Genomic DNA, 12,494 nt, shown 5'->3' on the forward strand with positions numbered 1-12,494 from the left:
TTAAGTAATAAGAAAATCTTTTTATTTTTCAAACTCTGGCAGTAATACATATGCAGAACTCCCCCTGATCCCACTGTGTGCACCTTTCCAGCAGCTACCTTAAAAAAGGGAGGGAAATTTTCTGAATCTTTGCTTGTCTAAAAATATATTTATTCTCTTACCTTTGAATGGAAAATATTCCAGGTTGAAAACCATCTTCTCTCTGACTCAGCAGGTGCTATTGATGGAAAATCAATATCATTCTGATTCTCCTTTTTTGGACATGACATCTACTTTTTTTTTAAAGTTTATGTTTGCTTCTTTAATATGATATTCTGAAGTGTCATGAAAATATGTTTTGTTTGGGGTACTTTTACAAAAGTAATTGTGCTTGTTGGGCCTGGTGGCACATGCCTGTAATTCCAATGACTTGGAAGGCTGAGGAAGGAAGATTGAAAGTTCAAAACCAATCTCAGCAATTTGGCAAGACCCTACGTAACTTAGTGAGACTGTCTCAAAATAATAAATGCAAAGGGCTGGGGATGTGGCTCACTGGTTAAGCACCCCTGGTGCAATCCCCAATACCAAATAAATAAATATAGATAAAAATTAATTGTTCTTATAATTCTTATAATTTTTGAATCTTTTTAAACAATTGGAAACATGTATTCTTTACTTCTAAACAGGTTTTTCTTAAAAAAAAAGTAATTTTGTCTCTGTGGCTTTCCTTCAAATTTCTCTATAGAGCTCTTAGCTTTTATCTCACATTTTCAATTTTCTTGACATTTTGTTTACTTATAAGCTTCTGTAGAAATTTTTGTTTCAGTCATGTCTTTTGCCTAATAGGAATTTGACTTTTATGGGAGCTGGGGATATAACTCAGTTGGTAGAGAGCTTGCCTTGCAAGCACAAGGCCCTGGGTTCAATCCCCAACACCACAAAAAAAAAAAAAAAAAAAAAAATTTGACTTTCAAATATCATCTATTTTTATTGATGCAAAACTGTTGTATTAATTTTCATTTAAAAAAATTTAGTAAACCAGACTGAACCTAAGGGCACTTACCCACTGATTCACCTCCCCAGTCCCCCTCATATTCTATTTTGAGATAAGGTCCCTCCAAGATGCCTAGGGCCTGACCGTGCTGCTGAGGCTGGCCCGGAACTTGTGATCTTCCTGCCTCAGCCTCCATAGCCACTGGGATCACAGGCACGTGCAACCACTCCTGGTTTTATTTTTGGTTTTAATTTTCAAGTGTTCTTGCATTCTCTGTAATAGCTTCCTTTTGAATTTCTTTAATTGCTTTGCTTGATGATTTTTCTTTAATTCTGGAGGCTTTCTACAGATGTTCCATGATCCTTGGTGAGCATTTTTATTTAGTATGGCCCTCAAATTTTGATTGAAGTGTTGTCACTACTGTTACTTGCAAAGAGCATTTTCTTGCTCTTGTGGAATTCATCCCACCAATGGATTACAGGAGGTCCAATATCAGTGCAGGAAGAAGTATTTTCTGGTATCTTTGAATTTCCTTCTTGGGGGGGATCTCTAATCATCTGCTATTGGCTTCCAGCAATCTGTGTAGAGTGGGGCAGAGATCTTGGGATCAGTCTGTTGTATATAAACAGTAGCTCAGTAGTTATTCTAATTTTTAAATTTTGTAACTCATTCTGCTATGTGAAGCACACAACAATATTCTTATCAATATTCAGATTTCTGGATATTAGACCCCAGGTTCTGGCTTCAAGGACTGAGGTACCTGACTACTTACATTCCACATGTGGAACTGGAGGAGGGAGACTGAGAATGCTGAAAATAGACTTTCAACCTCTCAATCTATCTCCCTCCTCTACCCATCCCACGTAACCTCACATTTTATTTTCTATAATTTTCTGGCCTCTTCTGTATTGAATGCATTTAAGTCCTATGTTTGACTAGGGTTCTTTAGGAATTGGTGGTAGACAGTAGCTCATTCTTTATCAACATTCCTCTCTGCATGCCACTAGCTTGGGGTTCTATCTACTAGTATGATTTTGTTGCTTTATCTGCTCAAAGTTTTCTAGGGTCACTTATTTCTTGATTTCTTAATGGACAAATATTTGTTCAATATGACAAATTTTAAACAAGCAATGTAATATAGTATAGAATTAATTATCTATTATATATTTATCTAACCATTTATTGAGCATATATAAACTATTCACTTTATATATGTTACTTTATTTTAAATTCACAATTTTCATTTTATATTTGAGAAAAACTGAGAATGCTGAACACAGATTTTCAATATGTCTTCCAGGATGGTAGGGTGAAAAGATCAGAGAGATAATAAATAAGGAGATAATGATACGATATTTACCACATGAACAATTATGTACAAACAACTTTGATAATCTGGAAGAAATGGTCCAATTCCCAAACATGTACACCTTACCAAGACTGAATTACGAAGAAATAGAAAATTTGAACAGACCAATAATTAGTAACATGATTGAATTAGTAATATATTCTCTCATCAAAGAAAAGTCTGTGACCAGATGGCTTCACTTGGTAAACTCTTAAAGAAGACATAATGCCAATTCTTCTTAAATTATTTCAAGAAAATTGAAGAGGATGAAATTCTTTCAAATTCATTCTAAAAGGCTAGCATTACTCTGATACCAAAAGTAAACAAGGACATAACAAAAAAAGAAAACCACAGACCAATATCCTTGGTGAACATCGATGCAAAAATCCTCAACCAAATACTAGCAAACCAAACCTAAAAGCAGTTTTAAAAGATTATTTAACATAATCAAGGAGTATTCATCACAGGAATGCAAGAATAGTTCAATATATGCAAATCAATAAATGTGACACAATGCATGAACAAAATAAAGATGAAAATAAACAAATATCTCAATAGAAGCAAAAATGTCATTTGATAAAATTTAACATCTATTTATGATAAAAGCCCTGAACAAACTAGTAATAAAAGGGACATATCTCAACATAATAAATGCCAAATATAATAGACTAACAGTTAATATTCCATTGAATGGGGAAAAGCTGAAAATCTTTTCTCTAAAATCTGCAATAAGATAAGAATGCCCATTTCCACAACTTCTATTCAGCATAATACTGGAAATACTAAACAAAGCAATTGGACAGGAGAAAAAAATTAAGTGGAAAGGAGGACATCAAATTGTCACTACAGGTGACATGAGCTTATACATTGGAAGCCTCAAACACTCCAGCAAAAGATAATTAGAACTGACAAGATTTAGCAAGTTTCAGTATACAAAGATCAGAGGTTTAATACACCAACAACAAAGTATCAGAGACAAAAAAAATAATATTTAAAACAACCTCAAAATATCTAGAAATTATTTTAACCAAAGAAATGGAAGATTTCTACAATTAAACTGTAAGACATTAAGGAGTTTTTCCAAAAATTTGGAAAACCATCCTATATTCATATTGTTAAAATGTCTATATTACTCAACATGATATATAGATTCAATGCAATCCCTATCAAAATATCCATTACATTCCTCACAGAACTAGAGAAAAGAATCCTAAAGTTCATATGGAATCACAAAGAAACCCAAATTGCCAAAGCAATCTTGAGCCCAAAGTACAAGGCAAGCATCATTACACTACCTGATTTCAAAATATACAACAAAGCTATGGTAACCAAAACAGCCTGTTATTGGCATAAAAAATGAACATATAGACACATAGACCAGTGGAACAGGATAGAGAACCTAGAAATAAATGCATACATCTATAGCCAACTGATTTTTGAAAGTGGTGCTAAGAACATACATTGGAAAAAGGGTGGACTTTCAATAAATAGTACTGAGAAAACTGGATATGTATATACAGAAAAATGAAACTAGACTCTCATCCCTTACAAGTTATAAAAATCAATTCAAAATAGATTATAGACTTAAACATAAGTCCTGAAACTCTGAAAATTCTAGGAGAAAAGAGGAAAAGTACTTCAGGACACTGGAATGGGCAAGATTTTTGTTTTCTTTGTTTTTGTTTTTGGACAAGACCTCCAAAGCACAGGAAACAAGTAAACATAGACTAATGAGAATGCACAAAATATAAAGCCTCTAAACAGCAATTGAAACAATCAACAATGAAGAGATAATCTACAGAGTGGGAGAAAATTATTACTATAAATCTGACAAGTATTAATATACAGAACATGAAAGGACTAGCACAAAAGCAACCTGATTAAAAATGGGCACTGGACATTTCTCAGAAATAGAAATACAAATGGCCAATAGGTATATGAAAGAAGACTCAGTATCATGAATATAAATCAAACCCGCAATGAGACATCCCATCACTCCAGTAAGACAAATAGACAAAAGATAACAAATGTTAGTTAGCAGAATGTAGAGGAAAGGAAACCCTTGCACACTTTGGTGGGAATAAAAACTGGTACAACCACTGTGAAAAACAGTATAAAGCTTCCTCAAAAAATTGAAAAATACATCTACTATGAATTTGAAATCCTACTCCTGGGTATATACACAAGGGAAATAAAATCTGTGTTTCAAAGAGACATCTTCACTCCTATGTTCATTGCAGCACTATTTACAATAACCAAGAAATGGAAACAACCTGTATGGCCATTGACTGATGAATGTATGAAGAAAATGTGGCACATACATACAATGGAATGATTCTTCATAAAAAGAAATTCTTTCATTTGAAATAACATGGATGAACTAGAGATCATTATGTTAAGTGAAATAAGTCAGGCATATAAAGACAAGTACCACATGATGGTACACATATGTGGAACATAATCGATCTCATAGCCTTTGAGAGAAATGGTGGTTATCTGAGGCTGGGGAGAGGAAAGAGAGAAAGATTTATCAGTGGATAAATCTTATCAGTGGATAAATAAAGAGGGAAAGGTTTATCAGTGGATACAGAGGTACAGTTAGGAGTAAGAAGCTCTGGTGTGCTGTTTTGCACAGTAAGCTGACTATAGATGATGGATGTACTGTACTTTCCAAAAAACTAGAAGAAAGGACTTTGAATGTTTCTCCATAAAGAAATAAGAAATGTTCAAGACGATATGTTGACACTGAGTTAAATATTAGACAATGCATCCATGTATGGAAACATTTCATAGTACCACATATATATGTACAATTTTATGTTTCTGTGTACAATTTTGTATGTACAATTTTATGTTTGTATATATTAGTTAAGAATAAATTTAAATTATAAATTTTACAACAAAATATGAAACAAAGGAAGAAATGAGGATATGTAAGATGTTAAGGGGCAAAGAACCAGTAGAAGGCCTTATTTTACCTTAGGTAATAAATTTACTTTTTCTATCTTCTAGGTGTAAAACAATGCTCACAACAAATACATTTTAATTCAAGAGTATCAACTGTTTTGCTTTAAATTTTTTCCTCAACAATAAGAAAATAGACTGAGGTTGTCTCATTCTACCATGTACTACCTTGACCTAATAGTGTGACAATGTGTATGTGTTCTTATAATAAGTTTATGTATTAGGCATTTTATAGCTAGTTGAATGACAAAGTGTCACTTCCAATCAATATTGCAAATTTTGAGAAGAATGAATAATTTATTATTATGGATTCTTTCAAAGTTACTGAGGGTGTATCTGAGAGCTGCATATCTATTCCTATGTGACTTTGTCATAAATACTACTTTCGAAGGTTGAATTCTAATCAGTGTTCATTAGTGAGTGAAAAAGATGCTGTCACTTATAAAGTGTATGGACCACAAGATATAAACAGAAAAAGTATTATGGCAAGGAAAGAATGCAAATATCCTGGGATCCCACTCTCAGCACATTCAGTACTTTTTCTTTCCAAACAAAAAGTACCTTGATCTCTCTAAGCAGAATGTTTAAACCCCACACAGTTAATGACAGACAGTGCTCAAACTGCGTGTGCATTTTGAGTCTTCAGAATAGCTCTAGGCTTACAAATATCCAGCTACTTTAGAAAAAGTTTTCTTTATCATTCATAAAAAATGCATCAAAAATCTTTCACCAACAATAGAAGATTTTTACCCCTAAGGCAAAAGAATAATAAGCCTGATTCTTGCTTCCCTACCCCTTTCTTGCACTCAAACAAGATAGAACCAGACTATCACATGTTGTGATATGAATGCATGTATTACCTTGAGGGAGTTTTCCTATTCAGGTGAGAGGAAGTTTCTTCTGTCCTGTGCTTAGGTGCTATCCTCCGAAGACTGTAGAGTTAGTGATCTGGAATTCAGTACTTTACTTTTTATGCTTACTAATTCCCCCTTTTAAGCAAGGGACTCATTTGTTTATTTGTACATAAATCATATACTTTTAAATTTACAGGAAGGTTTCAAGAGTAGTACAAGGAACTGGGAAGCTCTGTGTAATCCATCCCAGATCCACCAGTTGTTTGCATTTTTTTCCATTTCCTTCCTCCCCTGTTGTACACTTATTTATTATTACTTTTGAGTCATTTGAAAGTACATTGAAAACATCATAGATTTATACCCCCAGATAATTCACTGTATGTTTCTTAAGAACCTGTTCATTCTTTTATCTATTGACTACATAGCTATCAAGCCAGGACATTTATTTTTCCCATATTAAAAATCCAAACCATGGGCATAAATTGCATTTTTTAAATATATGTGTGGTATTATTTAATTTAGAGCATATCCTTAGTCATACTTAGCCATTTGACCTTGAATTTTTTAAGGGCATATATCAGTTGTGTCACAGAATGTCCCTAAATTTGTTAATCTGATGCTTCATCATGTTGGATAGCACACTAATATTAGTGATATTAGCTTTGATCACCTGGGTAATGTGATATTTGACAGGTTTCTCCATGGGAAAGCAACTGCTTTCCCTTTCTGAGTAATAGTAACTTGCACAGAGATACTTTGAAACTATCTAAATGTCCTGTTCCAAACTTTAATCTACAGGATTGTGTGATCACTCATTGTTTTCCAACCACATCATTCTTTCTACATTCTTTTTATGGTTTGCATTCTAGCATAGGAAGTATACTCTCCATCCACCATTTTTAAAAAAATTAAATTTATTTTAACTGATACTTAATATAAAATTATACATACTTATGAGGTACCATATGATGTTTTGATACATGGAGACATTTTATAATGTTCAAATCAGGGGAAATATATCTATCTCCTCAAACACTTACCATTTTTTATGGTGAAAATGTTTAAAAGCTTTTATTCTTTCTCTTCTGAAAGCTATCTATTGTCATATAGATACACCATCTATCATATCTGTCTATCTATATCTATTATCTATGTAAGTTTGGAGTCATGAATTCTTATGTTACTCATCAGGTTACAATCCATTTCAATCAATATTTACTTTGGTGTTCAAATTGCTCCAGATATACCAGGTTCCACTTGTGTTTGTTTGACATGCCCCCTTATTCCTCATTTTCCCATTTTCTATTATGGCAAGAGGTTCTAGGCTTACTTTGCACTTTACTGCCCTAGTGCTGGTATCATCTGTTTTTCTTAGGAATCCTATCTCCCTTTAGTGGAAAATGTAATTTAGAAGCCTAATGTGGGAAGTTGGTGTGTTACTGCTACTGACAACGTCATTACTTCTGTACCCTCTCAGTGAATAAAACTAGAAAATGCACGGGTGTATGTGTATAAATGAGAACACTTACTCCAATTATCTTCAATATATTTATTCATTTGTTCATGTTAGAATATATAAAAGGGAATTGATAGACTGCAAAGCAAACTTATTAATGAGAACTTAGTATTTGTTAACAATTTTTGAGATAAAAAATTGTGGAAGTTAGAATATTTAAATTATAAGGATACAAATCAATGAAACATGAAAAAATGTCTACACCTCTGTAGCTCATTCTCTACAGTGAAAGAACAAATATTTTATCAGAAATTTCTCTAAATACCCTTCCCAGTCAGTGCATTCTCCCAAGTCCCAAGGAAACCACTCTTCTGACTTTTCCCCCTTTCATTAGTTTTATCTATTCAAGATAAGAAATTGATATAATTGATGTAACACACACACACACACACACTCATGCTTTTTTGCCTCTGGCCTAGTATAGGTTTTTGAGACTTGCATGTTGCACTTGTCAGTAACTCATGCTTTTTTGTTGCTCAGTAGAATTTTGTTGAATGAAACACCAGTTTGGTTTTTGCTTCCCCTGTTAAGGATGGGGTGGGGGTTATTTCCAGTGTTAGACTATTATGTATAAACTGCTGTGAATATTGTGTACAGCTCTGGTTTGCATGTATCTTTTTTTTTTTTCAGGTAAATACCTAGGAGTAGGAATGTTCAGTAATTTAGTAAATAAGTGTTAACTTTGTATGAAACTGCCAAACTATTTATTTATTTATTTATTTATTTATTTATTTATTTATTTATTTTTTGTGGTGTTGGGGATCGAACCCAGGGCCTTGTGCTTGCAAGGCAAGCACTCTACCAACTGAGCTATATCCCCAGCCCCTGCCAAACTATTTTACACAGTGGGCTGCATCATTTTAATTCCCATCATAACTTAGAAGAGCTCCAGTTCCTCCACATCTTTACCAAAATTTGTCTTTCAGCTATTCTGTAAATGCATAATAGTATCACATTGTGGTTTTAACTTGAATTTTTTTCTGACAATTTTGTTAAGCACTTTTTCATATACTTACTATATATTTTCCTTTATGAATTCTGTCCTATTCATTACTATTAAAAACTTAGAGAATGTTTTCTTTAAAATCACAAACACATGTTGATGTTTGTAAAAATACTTTCTGTACCTATTGAGGTGGTTTTTGTCTGACTTTATGTTCTGTTAATGTAGTGAATTACTTTAATACATTATTTACAAAAAAAAAAACAAACCAATTTTGGCTCCTAAAATAATCCACATTTTTATATTTCTATTTTATAGAATTTTCTCTTATTTTTAAATTTTCTTTGTTCCACTAATTATGCTTTTACTGGATTCCTAAATGGAATCTTAAATTTCTGATTTCAAATAGTTCTTATTTTCTAATAGCTAGCTATTTAAAACTATAAAGCTCCCTGTATTTATTGTTGCTTTACCTTGCTGCAAGTAAAACATAGTTACAGGGAGTAACTCATTGATATGTTATGCATATATTATTATCTATTTGGAACAATGTCAGATTTCTAGTCATCAAATCTTTTACCCATCAAATCTTACCTTGTTGCCAATTGCATGAACTGCTTATATATAAAGTTCCTATTATCTGCCTTGGTCACATATATTCTCAATGGCAATACAGATATTGTACCTGATTCCAGAGTCTGTCATTTCAAATTAACTAATAGTAATTTTCTCTGTGCTTTATATATGAAGTTGATTCTACAATTCATTTTCCATAGAATGAAAACTCTTTCCCCAACCTCTATTTATGAATAGTTATTCTGTCCACATGTATAGTCCTTGGGAGGTATATGCTACATTTTTCCTTTCTTAAAAATCTGACCCCTTTTGTATTTTAATAAATATCCCATTACTAGAATCTTGGTAGGATACAGGGACCCAGATCTCAGTACAGAAGTTGAAGAAGAACAAACTCCTTCTCCCGACCTCAGCATTACGGGACAGTGATATTGGCTTAGTAGCTTGAATGTTTCTGCCAGGGATGTTGACTTGGGTTATGAATATAAAGATAAAGGGACTGCTTTAAATTTAGTAGTGTTTGCAGTGTACAGTAGTGACAGCAATGGCATCTAGTGGCAGTGAGGTCAGTGGGCTAATGGCTGCTCTGACCAGGCGTTCTTCAGAATGATCTCACTCAGCTCTTCTGCCTTTGCTTGGTTCCTGCCTCTGTGGGGAGTGTGAGTTCTGGTTTTCCTGACAATTCTAAATAGGTCTAAATCCTTCCAGTAAAAACCATTTATGCTTAAATTAACCCAAATTTATTTCTCTTTCTTGAAACCAGGAACCAGAATAGTTATAAGACTCAAAGACAAAGATCAAAGGGACAGTTAATAGCCAATAAATGGAATTATAAGTAAATGAAAAGGTAACGTATCTCTTAGTATCATGACTAGGTAGCAATAGTATCAACTTTTCAATATATCTGTTAGCAGAAAGCCAGGTGAGTCAACGATCTAGAATTTATTCTATTCTTGGATTTGGAATGATGCAGTTAATAGCTCACTGTGTATAGTGTGTTGTAGTAAGTGACAAAAGGTATATACATATCCTTGTATATGAGTCACCAATATAAATCAGTCACTCTAGAGGCTGAAAAATTTTAAAATGTGAATTATTTTACTACTTTCATTATACATACCCTAAACTGTCTATAAGAAAAGAAGACTACATATTAAGGAACTATATACATTGGTTTGTGGCAAAAGGAAATTTGCTCTCATTCTCTCTCTCTCTCTCTCTCTCTCTCTCTCTTTCTCTCTCTCTCTCTCTCTCCACACACACACACACTTTTTCTGTGAAATAAACTGCACTTGAAATTGTACACTTTCAGTATAGCTGATATGGCTAAGACATTACCTTTCTTCACTAAACCAGAATGTAACTTGGCTGAGAGCTAACAATAAGGGATAATGTTTGATTTTCTCCTTATACTTCCTCATTATTTAGAATATTTTTGTTAACCTTATAACTCCCTTCTTATTTTTAATAACATTAAATATTGAGATACAGCATGAGAATGGAAGGCTATATGGGCATATTAATACAAACATGGGTTTTAGGAAAAGCAGTTAGGCATAAATAACATTAAACACTGTGCTTATTTTTTCCTGTAAGAATGTAACCAGTCTCCTAAGTGAATCTCCCAGAAAATGAGATGTTTTTAAATTTTTAATCCTAAATTAGCTTATAAGTTCATGGACACAAACTAACACTATTTCATAGAGAACTAACTCAGATGTGGATTCAAAAGAAAACATGCAATACTTGTCTTTCTGAGTCTGTCCTATTTTGCTTGACATGATGACCTCCAGTTGCATCCATTTTCCTGCACAAGCGACATTTAGGGGGAAAAAAAGATGACATGACATTAGAAGGAGGGCCAATAGGGAAGAGGAAGGGGCCTCAATCTGGGGAAGAAGGGGAGCTAAGAGAGCATAGCAGGAGTAATAGATAGGATCACGGATCCAAGAATGTTATATGCATGTATGGAAATGTCACAATAAAACTTATTATTTAGTACAATTAATAACCACTAATAATTATCATTTAAAAATAGGAAAAAGTTCACAGCTTTGACAGCAGAGGGAGGGAAATCAGTGTTTATAAAAAGCTCCTAGATGATTCTGTTCTGAGGTCAAGGCTAAGAACCTGTGTATGCTGATCTACAGCTTCAGGGTCTCACCTTCTACCCTAGGGTACACTTCCCCAAGAAGTTGTGCCAAGTTTTTTTTTTTTTTTTTAATTTTGTTTTGTTTTGTTTTTATCACTGGGGATTGAATGCAGAAGCACTTTGCCACTAAGCTACATCCCCATCCCTTTTTATTTTTTAATTTTGAGACAGGGTCTTGCTAAGTTGTCCAGGCTGACCTTGAATTTGTAATCCTCCTGCCTCAGCCTCCTGACTAGCTGGGATCATAGGTGTGTACCAGTACATCTGGTTGTGTCAGGGTTTTAAAATAAAAGACAATAACTCATCTTCCATTTTAACTTTGTAATGGGAGACTTACTATTAAAAGCTATCCAGTAATAGGTCACTAAAAATACTCTTTTAGAAAAGAGAAAATCATCTGAAACATTTAATCATTGCTGTAACCAAATATACCACATTTTGTCATATCATTTTTTTTTTTGAGATTTTTTACTTTTAAGATAAGCTTAGAATAGGAATTACAGTTATTGGTGAATGTCCCTATGGCCATTTCTGCAGGTGAAAGTTATAAGTGATGCGTCAGAAGTGTCTTTAACTTGCAGCAAAATTATCCTCCTCCTCTTGACACTCACTGAAGTCTTTAGTAATTGATTTGACCTCTAGAAGAGATGTGAGGAGTGCTCATAAGCTATTCTGTTTCTTTTTCAGTTGCTTGACATTTCTTCACCTTCATTGACCAAAGTCTTCAGGATGATTCTATAGCTGCTGACAATCACAGAAGACTGCCTTGGAGAAGTCACGTGGAGAACACGAACCACATTTTCTCCTCAACTTTGGAGGTGGAATTGGGGGACAAATGAAGTATGTGTTTGTGTATCCCATAATTCACATGTTTGGTTTTAATTTTGTAAAATACAACAGACTGAAGGAATAGAAGGAACAAAGTGTTATAAAAGGTATAAAAAGTAATTATATTTACTTGTAGTAAATACAACTGAAATAAATTTATACAACTTGAATATCCCCAAAAGTTTGAATAGTGTGTATATTTTTATGGTTTATACTCAGAATGTTACCTAAAAAAATTCAAATAGTAATTAAGTACATCATGTCAATGCCACCCAAGTTTATAGCTGAGAATTCCAAAGCTGCACTAAGTGACAGGAGAGAAGCAAAATCCATTCCTCCA

At 33.5% G+C, this 12,494-nt stretch overlaps 1 long non-coding RNA gene across 1 annotated transcript in view; it reads left to right on the top strand.

Moving 5' to 3' along the window:
• The window catches only part of LOC306665542, a 56,130-nt gene extending 43,917 nt beyond the window's left edge, over positions 1 to 12,213 (top strand). The window contains exon 3 of the long non-coding RNA XR_013765064.1: positions 12,014 to 12,213. This is a non-coding gene — a long non-coding RNA (uncharacterized lncRNA). The remainder of the gene's footprint in view (positions 1 to 12,013) is intronic.
• Positions 12,214 to 12,494: the final 281 nt, after the last annotated feature.

This window comes from Sciurus vulgaris (genome assembly GCF_902686455.1).
Source record: "Sciurus vulgaris genome assembly, chromosome: 7".
Lineage (NCBI taxonomy): Eukaryota > Metazoa > Chordata > Mammalia > Rodentia > Sciuridae > Sciurus > Sciurus vulgaris.